Here is a 22,852-nt window from a genome sequence, read left to right on the forward strand (position 1 = left end):
GACTGAATGACTGTATGGTCTGCCCCTGGAGACAGTCACAACGTTTGTAATAACAGTGTTGGGGAGATAAATAATAATCTATTGCAAATGGAGGAAAAACATACGTGGTCTGTATTTTAATTTTAACATCTTTAAAACATAACAGTTGGAAGCATTCCATAATGCAGACTTCAACCAACACTCTGATGTCTAGATATGCCATTTATTTATGGAAGGCAATAACTCGATTGGATTTATAGTGGATGGGCATCTGTAGAGATTTGGACAGCTTTTTTCATTTGAAGATCATTTTTTTTAAATCAAAGAAAATTAAGTCAACCACTAATCTAGTCTGAAGGCTAAAACTTCCTGTTAGTCCAACATACAGGAACACATGTGTCCTACTGCTTGATTATCCTATTGTATTTTTTTCCCTCGGGCTTACCTTATGGCTCATGATGAACTAGGCTACCTCTCCCAATTTAGGAGTAGACTTAACGTCAGAGAAAGGATTCATTCAGCTGAGGTTATTTAGTTCATTTTCTGAGGGGGAATAAGCAGTTGGTTAAACCAAGCAGTACTACGGAAGTAATCGTAGTATAAGTGGTGGGAAAAGTACTGTATTGTCGTACTTGAGTAAAAGTAAAGATACCTTAATAGAAAATGACTCAAGTAAAAGTGAAAGTCACGCAGTGAAATAGTACTTGAGTAAAAGTAAAAAAGTATTTGGCTTTAAATATACTTAAGTATCAAAAGTAAAGCAATACATCATTTCTAATTCCTTATATTAACCAAACGAGACGACACAATTTTTTTGTTTGTTTAATTTATGGATAGCCAGGGGCTATCTCCAACACTCAGACATAATTTACAAATGAAGCATGTGTGTTTAATGAGTCCACCAGATCAGAGGCAGTAGGGATTACCAGGGATGTTTTCTTGAAAAATTGGACCATTTTCCTGTACTGTGTCACGGATTCCCCCGGTACTGCTGCTCATTCTGTTAACCAGTTCCGGAGGTCGGACGTCACCGGCCTTCTAGGCTGCACTGAACTGTGTCATTACGCACACCTGCTTCCAATTCCTCACTGATTGTGTTTGTAGAAATGTGCCCTTTGTTGCCCCACTGGGCTGTCAATTATTGTTCCCATGTCCGTTGGTCGTGTGAGTATCTATGCATTTACGCAGCCTGTGCTGTGTGTTTTGTGCATTGTGTATTACGGGTCTCATCCCGTGTCGTTCTACGAGTTTTACCCTCGCTCTTTTGTTTGGGTACATCCTACATTGTTTGGGTGCACCCCCCCCAAAAAAGTACTTACACCACTGCTTAGTATTATGATTCTCACTGAGTCTCATATAAAAAGTTGTGAGTTTGTGAATTGGGCCAGAGGTGTCTGGGGAGGAGGGGTGTGGTTGTGTAGAGTGTGTTTTTGTGCCTGTGTGTAAATAAAGGTCACTCAAACAGACAGGGACTTTCTATGATCCAGTGAGCATTAATTCATGGACCCACATAATGACCAAGTGAGAAGGTGTCTGCGACGTGAATTCATTTTCTGCTCTGCAAACAAGGTTGACCGACACCAACTAGGAGAATGACTCCGGAATGTCTACCAATCCAAGTTTGAATGTAATGAGGCACAAACTGTGACTGTACCCGCTCTCAGATGTACCTGAACAGGAGACCTTGTACGCTCTCTGTGTATCTGACAAAACTGTTTCCTCTGTCACTATGGACTACAGGTCAAATGGGGTCTGGGTGAGAAAACCCTAGGCCCATTGAAGACCTCTACCTTGGACAGACACACAGGCAAAAGTCCATTTCATTTTGTTCCAAAAACTAAATGTTGCGTGTTACTGAACTTGACCAGGGGCCAAGAATGAAGTCGTCAGAGCCGTCATGTGTACTAAATGTCGATGAGAGGGGGATAAATCCCCTTGTCATTAAGGTTAAACCCCTGGAGTCTTAAAATCGCTGTGAAACAAATTCCTTGGAAAGAGGACTTGCAAAATTCTCCAATCTTCCAAAGCCAAGGGATTTTTCTGTACACACACACACACACACACACACACACACACACACACACACACACACACACACACACACACACACACACACACACACACACACACACACACACACACACACACACACACACACACACACACACACACACACACACACACACACTCCTTGCATCCTGTGCCATTGCATCACCATCGTGGGTGGGTCCGGTCGGTCGATGAGTAATGTGACTCAGCATGAGGTCATAGGCCCTCCTTCATAGTTCTGACCTCTCAAAAGTGGGTGGATGAGTGGATCATTGAAAACAACATCATCCTCTCTTTAAAGTGCAAATGCCCATGCATGTAGACCACCCCAAACTGACACTAGCAGACGCCGGGGACTGCCAACCCAACGTCTCTGTTCCAGGAACCAACCTCTCAGCACATTCCCACTGAGCTGTCTTCCTGCGTAATTGCCTCATTTTTGAGGTGACTCATTTTACACGGCGTAGGGAGGGGAAGAGGAAAAGTCTTTTGATTTGTGGAAGTTTCTGTAATCGACCAGCCAACTTTGTGATCACTCTCTGTGCCCACTATTATAGACATTTACACGTGACTTCCTGCTTATAGAGGGCTGCAACGCCTATGGCCACATTGCACAGGTACAGTGTGTTAATATTTCCATACACTCAAAATGTTTTGACACTGAAATGACCCTTTTTGTTCGTAGTACAGAGGAGACCAATCTCCAAGTTGTCTCCAAGGTGTTGACATTGAAGTTACCGATAGGCCAGCTAATGACTGAGCAGGATCCACATGAACTAAGGCACCCACCCGACAGCACTGTAATTGTGTCAGACATGTCAGAGTGGGTTAGGGGGAAATACCAATGTGGCAAGTGGGGGTCCTAATGGGGATACAAGGTGTCAAAAGCATTCCACAAGGATGCTGGCCCATGTTGGCTGGATATCCTTTGGGTGGTGGACCAAACTGTTGAGCTGAAAAACCTAGAAGCATTCTAGAAAAGCGGTGCGCCTTGCACCATTATGACTACCATAAAGGCACCATAAAGGCTACCATAAAGGCCATTTATGACTACCATAAAGGCACTTCAATATTGTGTCTGGCCCATTCACCCTCTGAATGGCACACATACACTATCCATGTCTCAATGCTTAGAGATCCTCCTTTAACCTGTCTTCATCTACAATGATTGAAGTGGATTTAACATCAATAAGGAATCATAGCTTTCACCTAGATTCACCAGTCTATGTCATGGAAATATACACTCGGTGTATATCCCTGATCTGCCGATTTGAAGGGAATGTAAAACTATCTATGTAGCCTGCTCCCATACTGTATGTGCTGTAGATAACTCTTCTATGGTGCCGTAGATAACTCTTCTATGGTGCCGTAGATAACTCTTTTATGGTGCTGAGAACTATTCTATTGTGCTGTAGATAACTATTCTTTTATTTTCGTGTGAATTTTTACCCCCTTTTTCTCCCCAATTTTGTGGTATCCAATTGTTAGTAGCTACTATCTTGTCTCATCGCTACAACTCCCGTACGGGCTCGGGAGAGACGAAGGTTGAAAGTCATGCGTCCTCCGATACACAACCCAACCAAGCCGCACTGCTTCTTAACACAGCGTGCATCCAACCTGGAAGCCAGCCGTACCAATGTGTCGGAGGAAACACCGTGCACCTGGCAAACTTGGTTAGCGCGCACTGCGCCCGGCCTGCCACAGAAGTCGCTGGTGCGCGATGAGACAAGGATATCCCTACCGGCCAAGCCTTCCCTAAACCGGACGACGCTAGGGCAATTGTGCGTCGCCCCACGGACCTCCCGGTCGCGGCCGGTTACGACAGAGCCTGGGCGCAAACCCAGAGTCTCTGGTAGCGCAGCTGGCGCTGCAGTACAGCGCCCTTAACCACTGCGCCACCCGGGAGGCCTTGTAGATAACTACTCTATTGTGCTGTAGCTGATTCTTCTATTGTGCTGTATATAACTATTCTATTGTGCTGTAGCTGATTCTTCTATTGTGCTGTAGATAACTACTCTATTGTGCTGTAGCTGATTCTTCTATTGTGCTGTATATAACTATTCTATTGTGCTGTAGCTGATTCTTCTATTGTGATGTAGATGACTACTCTATTGTGCTGTAGCTGATTCTTCTATTGTGCTGTAGCTGATTCTTCTATTGTGCTGTAGCTGATTCTTCTATTGTGCTGTAGCTGATTCTTCTATTGTGCTGTAGGTAACTATTCTATTGTGCTGTAGCTGATTCTTCTATTGTGCTGTAGCTGATTCTTCTATTGTGCTGTAGCTGATTCTTCTATTGTGCTGTAGGTAACTATTCTATTGTGCTGTAGCTGATTCTTCTATTGTGCTGTATATAACTATTCTATTGTGCTGTAGCTGATTCTTCTATTGTGCTGTAGCTGATTCTTCTATTGTGCTGTAGCTGATTCTTCTATTGTGCTGTATATAACTATTCTATTGTGCTGTAGCTGATTCTTCTATTGTGCTGTAGATAACTATTCTATTGTGCTGTAGCTGATTTTTCTATTGTGCTGTAGCTGATTCTTCTATTGTGCTGTAGATAACTATTCTATTGTGCTGTAGCTGATTCTTCTATTGTGCTGTAGCTGATTCTTCTATTGTGCTGTAGATAACTATTCTATTGTGCTGTAGCTGATTCTTCTATTGTGCTGTAGCTGATTCTTCTATTGTGCTGTAGATAACTATTCTATTGTGCTGTAGCTGATTTTTCTATTGTGCTGTAGCTGATTCTTCTATTGTGCTGTAGATAACTATTCTATTGTGCTGTAGCTGATTCTTCTATTGTGCTGTAGCTGATTCTTCTATTGTGCTGTAGATAACTATTCTATTGTGCTGTAGCTGATTCTTCTATTGTGCTGTAGATAACTATTCTATTGTGCTGTAGCTGATTTTTCTATTGTGCTGTAGCTGATTCTTCTATTGTGCTGTAGGTAACTATTCTATTGTGCTGTAGCTGATTTTTCTATTGTGCTGTAGCTGATTCTTCTATTGTACTGTAGATAACTATTCTATTGTGCTGTAGCTGATTCTTCTATTGTGCTGTAGATAACTATTCTATTGTGCTGTAGCTGATTTTTCTATTGTGCTGTAGCTGATTCTTCTATTGTGCTGTAGATAACTATTCTATTGTGCTGTAGCTGATTCTTCTATTGTGCTGTAGCTGATTCTTCCATTGTGCTGTAGATAACTATTCTATTGTGCTGTAGCTGATTTTTCTATTGTGCTGTAGCTGATTCTTCTATTGTGCTGTAGATAACTATTCTATTGTGCTGTAGCTGATTTTTCTATTGTGCTGTAGCTGATTCTTCCATTGTGCTGTAGATAACTATTCTATTGTGCTGTAGCTGATTCTTCTATTGTGCTGTAGATAACTATTCTATTGTGCTGTAGCTGATTCTTCTATTGTGCTGTAGATAACTATTCTATTGTGCTGTAGCTGATTCTTCTATTGTGCTGTAGATAACTATTCTATTGTGCTGTAGCTGATTCTTCTATTGTGCTGTAGATAACTACTCTATTGTGCTGTAGCTGATTCTTCTATTGTGCTGTAGATAACTATTCTATTGTGCTGTAGCTTATTCTTCTATTGTGCTGTAGATAACTATTCTATTGTGCTGTAGCTGATTCTTCTATTGTGCTGTAGCTGATTCTTCTATTGTGCTGTAGATAACTATTCTATTGTGCTGTAGCTGATTCTTCTATTGTGCTGTAGCTGATTCTTCTATTGTGCTGTAGATAACTATTCTATTGTGCTGTAGCTGATTCTTCTATTGTGCTGTAGATAACTATTCTATTGTGCTGTAGCTGATTCTTCCATTGTGCTGTAGATAACTATTCTATTGTGCTGTAGATAACTATTCTATTGTGCTGTAGCTGATTCTTCTATTGTGCTGTAGCTGATTATTCTATTGTGCTGTATATAACTATTCTATTGTGCTGTAGCTGATTCTTCTATTGTGCTGTAGCTGATTATTCTATTGTGCTGTATATAACTATTCTATTGTGCTGTAGCTGATTCTTCTATTGTGCTGTATATAACTATTCTATTGTGCTGTAGCTGATTCTTCTATTGTGCTGTAGATAACTATTCTATTGTGCTGTAGCTGATTCTTCTATTGTGCTGTAGCTGATTCTTCTATTGTTCTGTAGATAACTATTCTATTGTGCTGTAGCTGATTCTTCTATTGTGCTGTAGCTGATTCTTCTATTGTGCTGTAGCTGATTCTTCTATTGTGCTGTAGATAACTATTCTATTGTGCTGTAGCTGATTCTTCTATTGTGCTGTAGATAACTATTCTATTGTGCTGTAGCTGATTCTTCTATTGTGCTGTAGCTGATTCTTCTATTGTGCTGTAGATAACTATTCTATTGTGCTGTAGCTGATTCTTCTATTGTGCTGTAGATAACTACTCTATTGTGCTGTAGCTGATTCTTCTATTGTGCTGTAGATAACTATTCTATTGTGCTGTAGCTGATTCTTCTATTGTGCTGTAGATAACTATTCTATTGTGCTGTAGCTGATTCTTCTATTGTGCTGTAGCTGATTCTTCTATTGTGCTGTAGATAACTATTCTATTGTGCTGTAGCTGATTCTTCTATTGTGCTGTAGCTGATTCTTCTATTGTGCTGTAGATAACTATTCTATTGTGCTGTAGCTGATTCTTCTATTGTGCTGTAGATAACTATTCTATTGTGCTGTAGCTGATTCTTCCATTGTGCTGTAGATAACTATTCTATTGTGCTGTAGATAACTATTCTATTGTGCTGTAGCTGATTCTTCTATTGTGCTGTAGCTGATTATTCTATTGTGCTGTATATAACTATTCTATTGTGCTGTAGCTGATTCTTCTATTGTGCTGTAGCTGATTATTCTATTGTGCTGTATATAACTATTCTATTGTGCTGTAGCTGATTCTTCTATTGTGCTGTATATAACTATTCTATTGTGCTGTAGCTGATTCTTCTATTGTGCTGTAGATAACTATTCTATTGTGCTGTAGCTGATTCTTCTATTGTGCTGTAGCTGATTCTTCTATTGTTCTGTAGATAACTATTCTATTGTGCTGTAGCTGATTCTTCTATTGTGCTGTAGCTGATTCTTCTATTGTGCTGTAGCTGATTCTTCTATTGTGCTGTAGATAACTATTCTATTGTGCTGTAGCTGATTCTTCTATTGTGCTGTAGCTGATTCTTCTATTGTGCTGTAGCTGATTCTTCTATTGTGCTGTAGATAACTCTTCTATTGTGCTGTAGCTGATTATTCCATTGTGCTGTAGCTGATTCTTCTATTGTGCTGCAGCTGATTATTCCATTGTGCTGTAGATAACTATTCTATTGTGCTGTAGATAACTATTCTATTGTGCTGTAGCTGACTCTTCTATTGTGCTGTAGATAACTATTCTATTGTGCTGTAGCTGATTCTTCTATTGTGCTGTAGCTGATTCTTCTATTGTGCTGTAGATAACTATTCTATTGTGCTGTAGCTGATTCTTCTATTGTGCTGTAGCTGATTCTTCTATTGTGCTGTAGATAACTATTCTATTGTGCTGTAGCTGATTCTTCTATTGTGCTGTAGATAACTATTCTATTGTGCTGTAGCTGATTCTTCTATTGTGCTGTAGATAACTATTCTATTGTGCTGTAGCTGATTCTTCTATTGTGATGTAGATAACTATTCTATTGTGCTGTAGCTGATTCTTCTATTGTGCTTCTAATATATTGTTAAGCCATTCCTGATCTCAGGCATGATAATAGGAGTGAACAAAAAACTGATATGGAGGTTTCGAGCACAGCCCAGATCTCAGTGACTTAAGCTCAGTCTCTGGGACAGGTTTAAAAGAGTGTCAATGCTAGTCTGTGACATGTGACGCAGATTTATTCCTCCGAACCCTTTCCACCTCAACAGAGTGCACCTTCATCACACGCGATGGGGTCCGATCGAGCGGCCGACCTGACCATCTGGAAATAACTTATCTTCCCCTTCCGATAAATATAATGAGTCAGTCAGCTGATCTCTTGACTGCGTAGACAGGCGACCCCTGTGACCCCGCGGGTTATCCATTCCAAATGGCTGGCAAATCCAATCGCAGAGCGTTACGGTCATAAGGAGCTACAGGCGCTGCATGGCTCCCAATGAACGCAGATTTAAACAACAGGAAAAATGTAGTTTCTTTCCTCTCAGTACAAATCATCAGCCAGCTCCTGCTCCTGTGTTTTAAAGGGCCCGACTGGGCGAAAACGAGCCTTTTTGTGAGCTCTGTGTCCGCCAAATGCGCCAATCATCTCCATTTGAAAAGGGGGAGAACTTGAGAAGTGTACTGTTCTAGTCAGGAGCAGACGATCAAGTGGAAACGGTGGTAAACTTGGGATATGGATTGTGCGAGCTCTTACAATGTCATTATTTCTGCATGGCGTTATCAATATAGCTATGATATTATAATGTGAGAGGGTGTAGACCAACTCTGTAAAGGGTGTTTTAATGAGACGCAATGAGGAAATGATGCTTGCTTTATCGCCTCTGTCGTTGGGCTGCTGTCCCGGGCCAACTCCCCACTGCTTTGTTAGCATGTCAGACAAGCCCCAGCACAGACGAGACAACGGACCGACGGGGCTGAATGTAAAGGTCATGCTCGTGCTCTGGTGAATCCAGGCATGCTTAGTTCCCTTCCCTGATAGAATCACTGTTTTGGCTGTGCTTGTGTTGCTAAGGTGGTGGACGAGAACAAACGCACGTAAAGTCTCACCTGTCACCAAGAGGCGGAGAGAAAGGGGGAGGAACCCGGAGGTGCGACTTGCAATGGAGTCTTTGTCAAGACAGCCAAAATCGAGCGTCGTCAGCCTAATTTTCCAATACAAAATTCGATTGCTGGAATAAAGATCAGTGTTCCATGACTTTTAAAAAGCCAACAGTGAGGTAGTTATTTCCCCAATAGACCTACTCACTCTATTTCATTCAGCTTTATTAAAACAAGATTTTTCGGGGTGCGGCGCGCAAGCGGCAAGGAAGATGGACACAGAGATGGCAGCCGAAAGCGACGTGGCTTGACACCTTACGAGAGTGCTGATCACGGCGAAGAAAAGGACGGACTGCAATGTTTAGAAATATAGCCTGTTTCTCTCCAGACAGTCTGGCTGCCCCCTCAGGTACTAGGTGTTGAGGGAAAGGCATGCCTGCTAAGTGGACACCCATGCCGGTGTTATCTGATCTAAGGTTTACAGGTTCAGTTGTTTCATCTCCCTCATCTCGTCTTTGTCTTCGCCTCCTCTCCTCTCCCCAACACATAACACAGCTGAGGCGATTGCGTCGCAAATGCTGCTGGAGCAATAAGCACAGCCAGAAAAAACAAGAGTATGGTGTTTCCACCAGCAAACGACAAGCCAAAGATGTTTATTAAGTCATGTAATGTCTGGTTTGTAATCTCACATCAAGAGAAGGTGTGAGGGAGGAAGGCGATAAGAATCCGACCAAGTCAGTGAGGACGATATGGACGGAAAAAGACAGGGCAAATGAGTGAAAGATGAGGAGGAGAGGAAGGGGAGAAGAGCGAGATGATTCAGTAGCTTCAGGGAGAAGCTCACTGTGGTCGGATTGGAGGACCGTTTGGCCAAATTTGACCTTTGACCTCTTAACATATCCGGACAGACATTGGGCAGAGAACGGGGCTCTTGTGTTGGAAAAACAGGTAGGATTGCTACACGCACTAACACGCATAGACTCCATTGGTTCATTATGTCATACGCTGTCTCGGGAACTCAAAGCTCAAAACTAAAATCACCAACCTGTCGAAATAATACCCAATATCCTAAACCAAGTTGACTGGTTAGTAAATAAGTTAGCGCTCGGCTCAGGTAACTCACTTCCCAATACGGCCATGCGATTAGAGGGCTTGTGTTGTTATTTCAGGGTGGTTTCTTTTGGCCACGCGCACAGCCCCAGTTAGTGTGGCAAGTGCTTAATGTGTTATCCAGTTGGCTCGAATGACTGGATCAACAAGACCTGTTTTCTCTCTGCGTACAATGAATTAGGGCGATACCCTTCGCCAGCAGTCCCCACAGGAGAGTCATCACGGTGAGTTCCAAAGCAAGACTCTAAAAACTGTACCTTGTCACATGTCTAGCTTTAGACATAAAGCCACCTACTTTTTACACATAACTTGCACAAGAAGGCAGAGGAGAGAGAGAGATACGTTGATTTATAGGGGAAACGTTTCAGGGCCACTATTGAAGGCTGGAGTGTACAGTGTACTACTGGCTCTTGGCCAAGTGTTTCCCTTTGGTCTGGATCTTCTGTTCTCCTCTTCAAAAATGTCTGCATCTCAGGACCTCTCTCTCTCCTTTCTTTCCTTTCTCTCTCCTTTTCTCTCTCTAAGTGTAACAAATAAACACAAAGTAGAACAAATAAACAAGCATGGGCCCCCGTGAAAGAGAGGCAGAGAGAAAGAGGTGGTGAGAGAAAGAAGGAAAGAGAGGCAGAGAGAAAGAGGTGGTGAGAGAAAGAAGGAAAGAGAGGCAGAGAGAAAGAGGTGGTGAGAGAAAGAAGGAAAGAGAGCAGCGAGAAAGAGGGGTAGAGAAAGAGAGAGTGAGAGTGAGAGAGAGAGAGAGAGAGAGAGAGAGAGAGAACTGTTCCTGGCTGAGTAGAGATGTCTGGAGCTCCAGGTCGGTCCTGAGCTCCTGATTCCACTCCAGGAGCAGGAGGGAGAAGAGAGGGTGGAAATGATGGAAAAGAAACAAGAAGTGGGAGGAAAGAAAAGCAAATGTGCAGGAGAGGGGTTAGAGGAGAGGGGCTAGAGCAGAGGAGAGGGGCTAGAGCAGAGGAGAGGGGCTAGAGGAGAGGGGTTGGAGGAGAGGGAGGGGCTAGAGCAGAGGGGTTAGAGGGGCTAGAGGAGAGGGGATAGAAGAGAGGGGATAGATGAGAGGGGTTAGAGGAGAGGGGCTAGAGGAGAAGGGCTAGAAGAGAGGGGTTGGAGGAGAGGGGCTAGAGCAGAGGGGTTAGAGGAGAGGGGCTAGAGGAGAGGAGAGGGGTTAGAGGAGATGAGCTAGAGAAGAGGGGTTAGAGGAGAGGGGCTGGAGGAGAGGGGCTAGAGGAGAGGGGTTAGAGGAGAGGAGCTAGAGAAGAAGGGTTGGAGGAGAGGGGCTGGAGGAGAGGGGCTAGAGGAGAGGGGTTAGAGGAGAGGAGCTAGAGAAGAAGGGTTGGAGGAGAGGGGCTGGGGGAGAGGGGCTAGAGGAGAGGGGTTAGAGAAGAGGGGCTAGAGGAGAGGAGAGGAGATGAGCTAGAGGAGAGGGGTAAGAGGAGAGGGGCTAGAGGAGAGGAGTTGGAGGACAGGGGCTAGAGAGGAGGGGCTGGAGGAGAGGGGTTGGAGAAGAGGGGCTGGGGAGGAGGGGTTAGAGGAGAGGGGCTGGAGGAGAGGGGCTAGAGAGGAGGGGCTGGAGCGAGGGGCTAGAGAGGAAGGGCTGGAGGAGAGGGGCTACAGGAGAGGGGTTAGAGGAGAGGGGCTGGAGGGAGAGGGGTTAGAGAAGACGGGCTGGAGGAGAGGGGCTAGAGGAGAGGGGTTGGAGAAGAGGGGCTAGAGGAGAGGGGCTAGAGGAGAGGGGTTAGAGGAGAGGGGCTAGAGGAGAGGGGTTAGAGAAGAGGGGTTGGAGAAGAGGGGCTGGAGAAGAGGGGCTAGAGGAGAGGGGTTGGAGAAGAGGGGCTGGAGGAGAGGGGCTAGAGGAGAGTGGTTCGAGAAGAGGGGCTGGAAGAGAGGGGCTAGAGGAGAGGGGCTAGAGAAGAGGGGCTTGAGAAGAGGGGCTAGAGGAGAGGGGCTAGAGGAGAGGGGCTAGAAGAAAGAGGCTAGAGGGGTTAGAGGAGAGGGGCTAGAGAAGAGGGGTTAGAGGAGAGAGGCTAGAGGAGATGGGTTAGAGGAGAGGGGCTAGAGGAAAGGGGCTAGAGGGGTTAGAGGAGAGGGGCTAGAGGAAAGGGGCTAGAGGGGTTAGAGGAGAGGGGCTAGAGAAGAGGGGTTAGAGGGAAGAGGCTAGAGGAGATGGGTTAGAGGAGAGGGGCTAGAGGAGAGGGGTTAGAGAAGAGGGGCTGGAGGAGAGGGACTCAAGGAGAGGGGCTAGAGGAGAGGGACTCGAGGAGAGGGACTCGAGGAGAGGGGCTAGAGGAGAGGGGCTAGAGAAGATGGTGCTAGAGGAGAGGGGATCGAGGAGAGGGGCTAGAGGAGAGGGGCTAGAGGAGAGGGGTTAGAGAAGTCGGGTTAGAGAAGAGGGGCTAGAGGAGAGGGGCTGGAGGAGAGGGGCTAGAGGAGAGGGGCTAGAGGAGAGGGGCTGGAGGAGAGGGGTTAGAGAAGAGGGGCTAGAGGAAAGGGGCTAGAGGGGATAGAGGAGAGGGGCTAGAGAAGAGGGGTTAGAGGAGAGGGGCTAGAGGAGAGGGGCTGGAAGAGAGGGGCTGGAGGAGAGGGCTAGAGGAGAGGGGCTGGAGGAGAGGGCTAGAGGAGAGGGGCTAGAGGGGTTAGAGAAGAGGGGCTAGAGAAGAGGGGTTAGAGGAGAGGGGCTAGAGGAGATGGGTTAGAGGAGAGGAGCTAGAGGAGAGGGGTTAGCGGAGAGGGGCTAGAGGAGAGGGGCTAGAGGGGTTAGAGGAGAGGGGTGGAGGGGTTAGAGGAGAGGGGCTAGAGGGGTTAGAGGAGAGGGGCTAGAGGAGAGGGGTTAGAGGAGAGAGGCTAGAGGAGATGGGTTAGAGGAGAGGGGCTAGAGGAGAGGGACTAGAGGAGAAGGGCTGGAGGAGAGGGACTAGAGGAGAGGGGCTAGAGGAGAGGGGCTGGAGGAGAGGGACTAGAGGAGAGGGGCTAGAGGAGAAGGGCTGGAGGAGAGGGAATGGAGGAGAGGGGCTAGAGGAGAGGGACTAGAGGAGAGGGGCTAGAGAGAGGGGCTAGAGGAGAGGGGCTAGAGGAGAGGGGCTGGAGGAGAGGGGCTGAAGGAGAGGGACTAGAGGAGAGGGGCTAGAGGAGAAGGGCTGGAGGAGAGGGAATGGAGGAGAGGGGCTAGAGGAGAGGGACTAGAGGAGAGGGGCTAGAGAGAGGGGCTAGAGGAGAGGGGCTAGAGGAGAGGGGTAAGACACCTGAATTGAAAGGACAAGATGGTAGAGCAAGTGATAACAGGTAAGGAGAGGAGAAGAGAGAGAAAGAAAGGATTGAGGAGAAAAGACGGAGGACGTGAAAAGCGAGGGGAAAAGTGATGAGTCAGCAGGGGAAATATGTGAGTTGCTGCCTGCATGACGGTCGCCAGGGTAGGCAGCATACACACAGAGAGTGATATATACAACAAAGTATGCTGCAGAACCAGCGGGAGCCCCAGGCCCCGTCCTTGCCAAAATAAAAGAGCGGTAGTTGTGGTTTGTGTACATGGTGTTACCACGTCGTAAATTTGAACCGTTCCTGTGGCGTGCGGGTCAGTGTGACGTCGCCGCACACCGCAGCTCCACTGTGACACATACACACAGGACTGTGGAGGTTGTCATCGGTTCTCTTATTTGATTGGAATAGTGTGGAGACTTGGGTTTGTTCACTCAGTTTGCTGTTTGCCCTCTCCTCCTACAGTTTCTCTCGTTTCCCCTCCCCGTCACTTTTGATTCATCAGTCATCTGTTTGTCCCACTCCCACCTCCTCTCTCTGTCTCTTATTCTCACTCACTTCTCTCCGTCTCTCTTTTAATGGTGCTCCAGAACTTTTGTATAATGTCAGACGGTAGTTTTAAAAGTGGTGCTCATGAGCAAAAACTGTTCCCCGTTTTTTGTGTACTACGTCATCCAATTGTGTACTACGTCATCCAATTGTGTACTACGTCATCCAATTGTGTACTACGTCATCCATTTCGTATGATATGTTACGTAATAAATAACAAAATAACAAATGCAATTCGTATGATATGTTATTCATCTAATTTGTACAATATGTTACGAATTTGTTGTGCATAAGATCCCAGGCTGCATCTTTTAAAGACCATAACGGGTACATAGAATATGTGTTTGTGGTAGAACGGTTTCCACCCCTCACTCAACACCACTGACCCAGGCAGCACTTCCTGTCTGTGACCCCTATCAGCTCACAGAGGTGAAAGGTCATACCACTGGACAGATGTCGCTCAGTTAACCTAGCCTGTAAACCAGACTCTCTCTACGTCTCACTTCCTCTCCCTCCCCCTTTTCTATCTCTACCTCTCTTTCACCCCCCTCTTTCTACCCTTTCTCTCCCTCACTCTCTCCCTCACTCTCTCCCTCTCGCTTTCCTCCATACACAGTTCTAACCACACTAACCGCTCCCATACAGTGAACCTAGAGTGAACCTTGTGTCTGTCTCTGCAAGTGAGAGAAACAGGGTGCTGGTCCCGGGACTGGAATGGTCCGCCTCTCTCCCAGGTCCTCCATTTGGGATTTATTGGCTTGATGGATGCAGCCTGGGCATCGGTGAGTGTGGTTCCCACGGGTTTACCTGCCATCTGGGGAGGGATCCATTTTCAACTCCCATCGCCCCTCTCATTCCCCGTTCTCACTCGAAGCCTCAGAGGCACACAGAGGACGAAGATAGGGGGCTGCTGCGCTAGCTCAAACCGTGCAGACTGACGGGAGAACTGGAGAGATAAGGAGAATGAGAGGCTGTGAAAGAGAGCGACAGAGAGAGAGAGAGAGAAAGGGGGAGAGTGAGAGAGAGTGTAACAGAGAAAAATGTCCTCCTTTGTGCTACCTATATCCCCCCAGTAGAATCCCTATACTTTAATGAAGCTTCACCATCCTGGAGGGGGAAATCAATCATTTTCAGGCCCAGGGACATGTACTAGTCTGTGGCGACCTAAATACCAGAACTGGACAAGAAACTGACACCCTCAGCACACAGGGGGACAAACTCCTGCAGCTCTGTCGCACACTGGGTATGTACATAGTCAATGGAAGTCTTTGAGGGGCCTCCTATGGTAGGTACATCTATAGCTCATCTCTTGGCAGTAGTACTATAGACTAATTTATCACTGACCTCAACCCAGAGTCTCTCAGAGTGTTCACGTCAGCCCACTGATACCCCTATCAGAATCACAGTTTACTTGAACAGAGCAATACTCAATCATGAGGCATCAAAGCCAAAGGAACTGAATAATATTAAGAAATGCTACAGATGGAAGGAATGTAGTGTGGAAACCTACCAAAAAAAAACAATGAAGCATCAACAAATTCAATCCCTTTTAGACAACTTCCTAGACAAAACGTTCCACTGTAATAGTGAAGGTGTAAACTTGGCAGTAGAAAATCTAAACAGTATATTTGACCTCTCCGCTTCCTTAGCAAATCAAAAAGAAATCTAACAGAAAGCCGAAGAAAATGAACAACAATGACAAATGGTTTGACGAAGAATTCAAGAAACCTGAGAAAGAAATTGAGAAACCTACCCAACCAAAAACATAGAGACTCAGAAAACCTGAGTTTACACTTTCACTATTGCAAATCACTAAAACAATACAAAAATACACCACGGAAAAAGAAGGAACAGCACGTCAAAAATCAGCTCAATGTAATTGAATAATCCATAGACTCTAATCACTTCTGGGAAAATTGGAAAACACTAAACAAACAACAACACGAAGAGTTATCTATCCAAAATGGAGATGTGGGGTGAGACAGGGATGCAGCTTGAGCCCCACCCTCTTCAACATATATCATTGAATTGGCGAGGGCACTAGAACGGACTGCAGCACCCAGCCTCACCCTACTAGAATATGAAGTCAAATGTCTACTGTTTGCTGATGATCTGGTGCTTCTGTCACCAACCAAGGAGGGCCTACAGCAGCACCTACTGTAGATCTTCTGCACAGATTCTGCCACACCTGGGCCCTGACAGTAAATCTCAGTAAGACAAAAAATAATGGTGTTTCAAAAAAGGTCCAGTTGCCAGGACCAGAAATACAAATTCCATCTAGACACCGTTGCCCTAGAGCACACAAAAAAACGATGCATACCTCAGCCTAAACATCAGAGCCACAGGTAACTTCCACATAGCTGTGAACGAGCTGAGAGACAAGGCAAGAAGGGCCTTCTATGCCATCAAAGGGAACATAAAATTCGACATACCAATTAGGATCTAGCTAAAAAAATACTTGAATCAGTTACAGAACCCATTGCCTTTTATGGTTTGTGAAGTCTGGAGTCCGCTCACCAACCAAGAATTCACAAAATGGGACAAACACGAAACTGAGACTCTGCATGCAGACTTCTGCAAAATATCTTCAATGTACAACGTAAAACACCAAATAATGCATGCAGATCAGAATTAGGCCGATACCCGCTAATGATCGAAATCCAGAAAAGAGACGTTAAATTCTACAACCACCTAAAAGGAAGCGATACCCAAACCTTCCATAATAAAGCAATTACCCACAGAGAAATTAACCTGGAGAAGAGTCCCCTAAGCAAACTGGTCCTGGGGCTCTGTTCACAAACACAAACACACCCCACAGAGCCCCAGGACAGAAAAACAATTAGAACCAACCAAATCATGAGAAAACAAAAAGATCATTACTTGAGACATTGGAAAGACTTAACAAAAAAACTGAGCAAACTAGAATGTTATTTGGCCCTTAACAGAGAGTACACAGTGGCAGAATACCTGACCACTGTGACTGAACCAAACCTAAGGAAAGCTTTGACTATGTACAGACTCTTGCTATTGAGAAAGCCTCTCAAGAGAAGACAGGCTATGTGCTCACTGCCCACAAAATGAGGTGGAAATGGAGCTGCACTTCCTAACCTTCTGCCAAATGTATGACCATATTAGAGACACATATTTCCCTCAGATTACACAGATCCGCAAATAATTTGAAAACAAACCCAATTTCGATAAACTCCCATATCTACTGGGTGAAATACCACAGTGTGCCATCACAGTAGCAATATTTGTGACCTCTTGCCACAAGAAAAGGGCAACCAGAAAAGAACAAACACCATTGTAAATACAACCCATATTTGTTTATTTTCCTTTTTGTACTTTAACTATTTGCACATCTTTACGACACTGTAAATAGACATAATATGACATTTGAAATGTCTTTATTATTTTGGAACTTCTGTGAGTGTAATGTTTACTGTTAATGTTTCCCATGCCAATAAAGCCCTTAAATTAGAGATAGAGAGAGAGCTTGTAGGGAAGAAAACTGTTCTTCAGCAAAATACACACTGAGGTGTTGAAATCCCAAAAAAGAGAGGAAGAAGCAGAGGAAGAGACCACGGGCTCTATGTGTGCGGCAGGTAGCCTAGTGGTTAGAGCGTTGGACTAGTAACCGAAAGGTTGCAAGATTGAATCCCCGAGCCGACAATGTAAAAATATGTCGTTCTGCCCCTGAACAAGGCAGTTAACTTACTGTTCCTTGGCCGTCATTGAAAATACAAATTTTCTTCTTAACTGACTTGCCTAGTTAAATAAAGGTTAAAAAAAATGTTTGGCTGCAGTTTAGCCAGTGCACTTGTCAAATGCAAACTCATTTGCAATTTTGATTTGTTAAAGCTGGCGCTCTTTGTTTTTAAACCCTGGCGCTAGCCCTGAAGTATTTTCCTGTAACAATTGCTTGTTTTCTGTTACATTTGATCAAAAAAGAAGCCCTTATGGGCTGCCCTTAAATTACTATAACGAAAGCAGGTTCAACAGAAATGCGTCGGGTGTACAGTGCATTCGGGAAGTATTCGGATCCCACATTTTGTTAAGATACATCCATATTCTAAAATGGATTAAATAAAAACTCAATCTATACACAATACCCCGTAATGACAAAGCGAAAACAGGTTTTTGGAAATTTTTGCAAATGTAGTAAAAATTAAATACAGAAATACCTTTACTTAAGTATTCAGACCCTTTGCTATGAGAGGTGCATCCTGTTTCCATTGATCATCCTTGAGATGTTTCTACAACTTGATTGGAGTCCACCTGTGGTAAATTTAACTGATTGGAAAGATTTTGAAAGGCACACACCTATAGAAGGTCCCACAGTGCATGTCAGAGCAAAAACCAAGCAATGAGGTTGAAGGAATTGTCCGTAGAGCTCTGAGACAGGATAGTGTCAAGGCACAGATCTGGGGAAGTGTACCAAAACAATTCTGCAGCATTGAAGGTCCCCAAGACCACAGTGGCCTCCATCATTCTTAAATATAAGAAGTTTGGAACCACCAAGACTCTTCCTAGAGCTGATTGACTGGCCAAACTGAGCAATCGGGGGAGAATGGCCTTGGTCAGGGAGGTGATCAAGAACCCGATGGTCACTCTCACAGAGCTCCAGAGTTCCTCTGTGGAGATGGGAGAAACTTCCAGAATGACAACCATCTCTGCAGCACTCCACCAATCAGGCCTTTATGGTAGAGTGGCCAGACGGAAGCCACTCCTCAGTAAAAGGCACATGACAGCCCGCTTGGAGTTTGCCAATAGGCACCTAAAGGACTCTCAGACCATGAGAAACAAGATTCTCTGGTCTGATGAAACCAAGATTGAACTCTTTGGCCTCAATGCCAAGTGTCACCTGACACCATCCCTATGGTGAAGCATGGTGGTGGCAGCATCACGCTGTGGGGATGTTTTTCAGTGGCAGGAACTGGAAGACTAGTCAGGATCGAGGGAAAGATGAATGGAGTAAAGTACAGAGAGATCCTTGATGAAAACCTGCTCCAGAGCACTCAGAACCTCCGACTGGGGCGAAGGTTCCCCTTCCAACAGGACACCTTTTGAAGCACACAGCCAAGACAGCGTATGAGTGGCTTTGGGACAGGTCTCTGAATGACCTTGAGTGGCCCAACCAGAGCCTGGACTTGAACCCGATCGAACATCTATCCTGACAGAGCTTGAGAGGATCTGCAGAGAAGAATGGGAAAAACTCCCCAAATACAGTTGTGCCAAGCTTGTAGTGTTATACCCAAGAAGAGTCAAGGCTGTAAACACTCCCAAAGGTGCCCAAACAAAGTACTGAGTGAAGTGTCTGAATATTTATGTTGTGATATTTCACTTTCTTGTTTTTTATAAATTAGCAAACATTTCTAAAACCCTGTTTTTGATTTGTCATTATGGGGTATTGTGTGTAGATTGATGAGGGGAAAAAAACGATTTAATCAATTTTAGAATAAAGCTGTAGCGTAACAAAATGTGTAAAAAGTCAATGGGTCTGAATACTTTCCGAATGCATTGTATTTCTTATCCTGGCCATGCATTAGCCAAGTAGCCTATCCTCCTTCTATATGGAGGCTTTGGCTATTATGCTTTTGCAGTATTCACAATTCACCTGCAGTGCATAAGCTACTCCATTCAGGTGTCCCCATTTTCAAAGAGCGACTCTTGCCTGGTTACCAAAGAACACGCTCCTCCAAACATAGGCTATTCAAATGATTCATTCCTATAACACCACATCAATGGTCGGCCTAGGCTACAGTGGCTTGCGAAAGTATCCCCCCCCTTGGCATTTTTCCTATTTTGTTGGCTTACAACCTGGAATTAAAATGGATTTTTGGGGGGGTTGTATAATTTGATTTACACAACATGTCTACCTCTTTGAAGAAGCAAACATTTATTTTGTGTGAACCAAACAACAAATAAGACAAATAAACTGAACATTTGAGCGTGTATAACTATTCACCCCCCCCAAAGGCAGTACTTTGTAGAGCCACCTTTTGCAGCAATTACAGCTGCAAGTCTCTTGGGGTGTGTCTCTATAAGCTTGGCACGTCTAGCCACTGGGATTTTTGCCCATTCTTCAAGGCCAAACTGCTCCTTCAAGTTGGATGGGTTCCGCTGGTGTACAGCAATCTTTAAGTCATACCACAGATTCTCAATTGGATTGAGGTCTGGGCTTTGACTAGGCTATTGAAAGACTTTTAAATGTTTCCCCTTAAACCCCTCTGGTGTTGCTTTAGCAGTATGCTTAGGGTCATTGTCCTGCTGGAAGGTGAACCTCCATCCCTGTCTCAAATCTTTGGAAGAATGAAACAGGTTTCCCTCAAGAATTTCCTGTATTTAGCGTCATCCATCATTCCTTCAATTCTGACCAGTTTCCCAGTCCCTGCCCATGAAAAACATCCCCACAGCATGCTGATGCCACCACCATGCTTCTCGGGGTGATGAGAGGTGTTGGGTTTGCGCCAGACATCGTGTTTTCCTTGATGGCCAAAAAGCTACATTTTAGTCTAATCTGGCCAGATTCATCAAGGTTTTCTATTCTCTTTTTCTAGTCTTCACGGTTTTGACCCTTGCCTGTTTTTTTATGGACTCCCTACCCGCCTGCCTGACCCTTCTGCCTGCCCTGACATCGAGCCTGTCTGCCACTCTTCTACCTTCTTGGACTCAGAATCTGGTTTTGACCTTTAACCTGTCCACGACCATTCTCTTGCTTACTCCTTTTGGATTAAATAAACAACAAAGACTCTAACCATCTGTGTGTGCATCTGGGTCTCACCTTGTGCCCTTATATATAATTTATTTACTTATCAAAACCCAGGCCTTTAGCGCCACCACAAGCTATTGCGCTTCCTCATTCCAACAATGAAAATAGCTAAAATATTTTTGACACACCCCCAGACCTATAGCCCTACCACAAGATTTACAATTGCATTAGGGTTGTTAAAATAGAGCCCCAAGAAGGGGCTGGACCAACCATAAAAAAATATATCACGCTCCCTTGGTAACTCTAATGAACATATCCTCTGCAGCAAAGGTAACTCTGGGTCTTCATTTCAAGTGGCGGTTCAGGTGATTACCTCATGAAGCTGGTTGAGAGAATGCCAAGAGTGTGCAAAGCTGTCATCAAGGCAAAGGGTGGGTACTTTGAAGAATCTCAAATATAATATATATTTCTATTTGTTTAACACTTTTTTGGTTACTACATGATTCCATATGTGTTATTTCATAGTTTTGATGTCTTTCTACAATCTAGAAAATAGTACAAATTAAGGAAAATCATTGAATGAGGAGGTGTGTCCAAACTTTTGACTGGCACTGTATATAAACAGTCTCCTTTTCCTTTCTCTGAAGAGGGTCAGAGCGGGGGCCATATGAGGTAACTCATCCCTGCTTTTAACAAGATCCCCACCTCACACAAAGGAAGCCCACTGTTGCTGCTGGGTCTATTTTTAGCTGCCACATTGCATTCTGGTCCAGGTGGAGGTGTATTAAGTGAGCTAGCTCAGCTCGGGATGTAATCAGTGAGCCTCAACACACACACACACAGAACCTCTGACACTAGATGAATGAGCACTGTTTTCACCCAGGCACACTGACTCTCTTTCACCACACATAAACCCTGTTAAAAATAGTTTTTTTTACCTCAATTTATGGCCTCTCTGATTGGATAGTATACACGGCAAAGGTGCGCTACAATGGTAAAGATAACACAGGACTGTTCGTGTGTGCGTGTGTCTGTCTGTGCCTGTGCATGGGCCCCTGGGCATGATGGATCTGCAGATGTGTGTCTGACGTACTGATCTGATGCTTGACATGTAATGAAACATGAAACACATTCAAATGCCCATAAATATAAACACATACACAATCTCATGCGTTGCTTTCTTGAACAGTTTTGCTTCATTCCACTACCAATATGGCCTATGTTTGGTGTTGGTTTGCGGTCCGTGGTTCAACACAAACTTTCCCAGTACCCGTCCGTGTTTTCAGCAGAGTGGCTATTTTGCAATTCCAAAACAAGAGGGAATCTACTAATACGCATCCACACACAGCAGGGATAAACAAAACCAGATGAGTTGTGTTATTGGTTGCGTCAGGGCTGCAAGGGCTGGATGTATGCAACGGGGCAGTTGTGCCAAAGCCAGGGAGCGAAACAAACACACACACACACATCCGCACGCATGCACACACTCATGCAAACACACGCATATGCAAATGCTTGCGTGCACACACACGTGCACACACACACACTCCTCCTCGTACCCCCACAAGCACAACACAGCGTGTGTTTGTCATGAGTATTCAATGTTTACAGTGACTGTCGACTGATTTATGGGCTCAGCGTAATCATCTGGCTAACCGACTATACGGGTGTAAAAAAAAAACAACAACATTGGTGCATCCTGGGAAATGGGCCCTGGCTGGAGGAAAGCCTTCTGATGATAAGGCTGACTGAGATGGATAGGTAGATTAGGAGAAGAGAGCCAGAGAGCTGCCGGCAGGCAGGCAAGCACAGACAGACAGCAAATGGAAAGTTACTGGATCATCCTCCCACAGTTCATTCTAGCAGACCCCAGAAATGAAGACTAAAAAAACAAACATGCTAGATTGGCTCTATGAACTCAGCAGGCCTCTCCACAGCAGAGTCACAGCGTCTCATATAGACAGTGAGCCGGCTGCCCTCTGACTGGTCCTGTGCGAAAACACAGCTGTGCCGCTGTGCACCGTGACAGGAAAGGCAAGGTCGAGACGTAACGTGTGCTGGAGAAGGAGAAGGTCTGGAACCATCGACTGCAAGTGGTTTCACTGGGGAGGAGAGTGTGGGGGTGGAGCACGAGTGGACAGTGAGGAGAAAATGGATGAGAAAGGGAGCGCGATCGGATAGTTACAGTGTGTGTGTGTTCAATGTACGTTTGGTGGGACGTTGATGGAATATTCTCCTGACCCTCAGGAAACTGGACACATGATTATTCTAGCAACGTTCTCGTGAAACGTGTTTAGAACGTTTAGATCTTATATTCTGAGGAACATGGCATCCGTGCTCTGTGTACGTTTGATGTGACGTTGATGGAATATTCTCCTGGTCCACAGAAAGATGGACATCGGGTTGTTCTTGCAACGGCCCATAAAATGTGTCTG

Source organism: Oncorhynchus tshawytscha, linkage group LG10 (assembly GCF_018296145.1).
Source record: "Oncorhynchus tshawytscha isolate Ot180627B linkage group LG10, Otsh_v2.0, whole genome shotgun sequence".
NCBI lineage: Eukaryota > Metazoa > Chordata > Actinopteri > Salmoniformes > Salmonidae > Oncorhynchus > Oncorhynchus tshawytscha.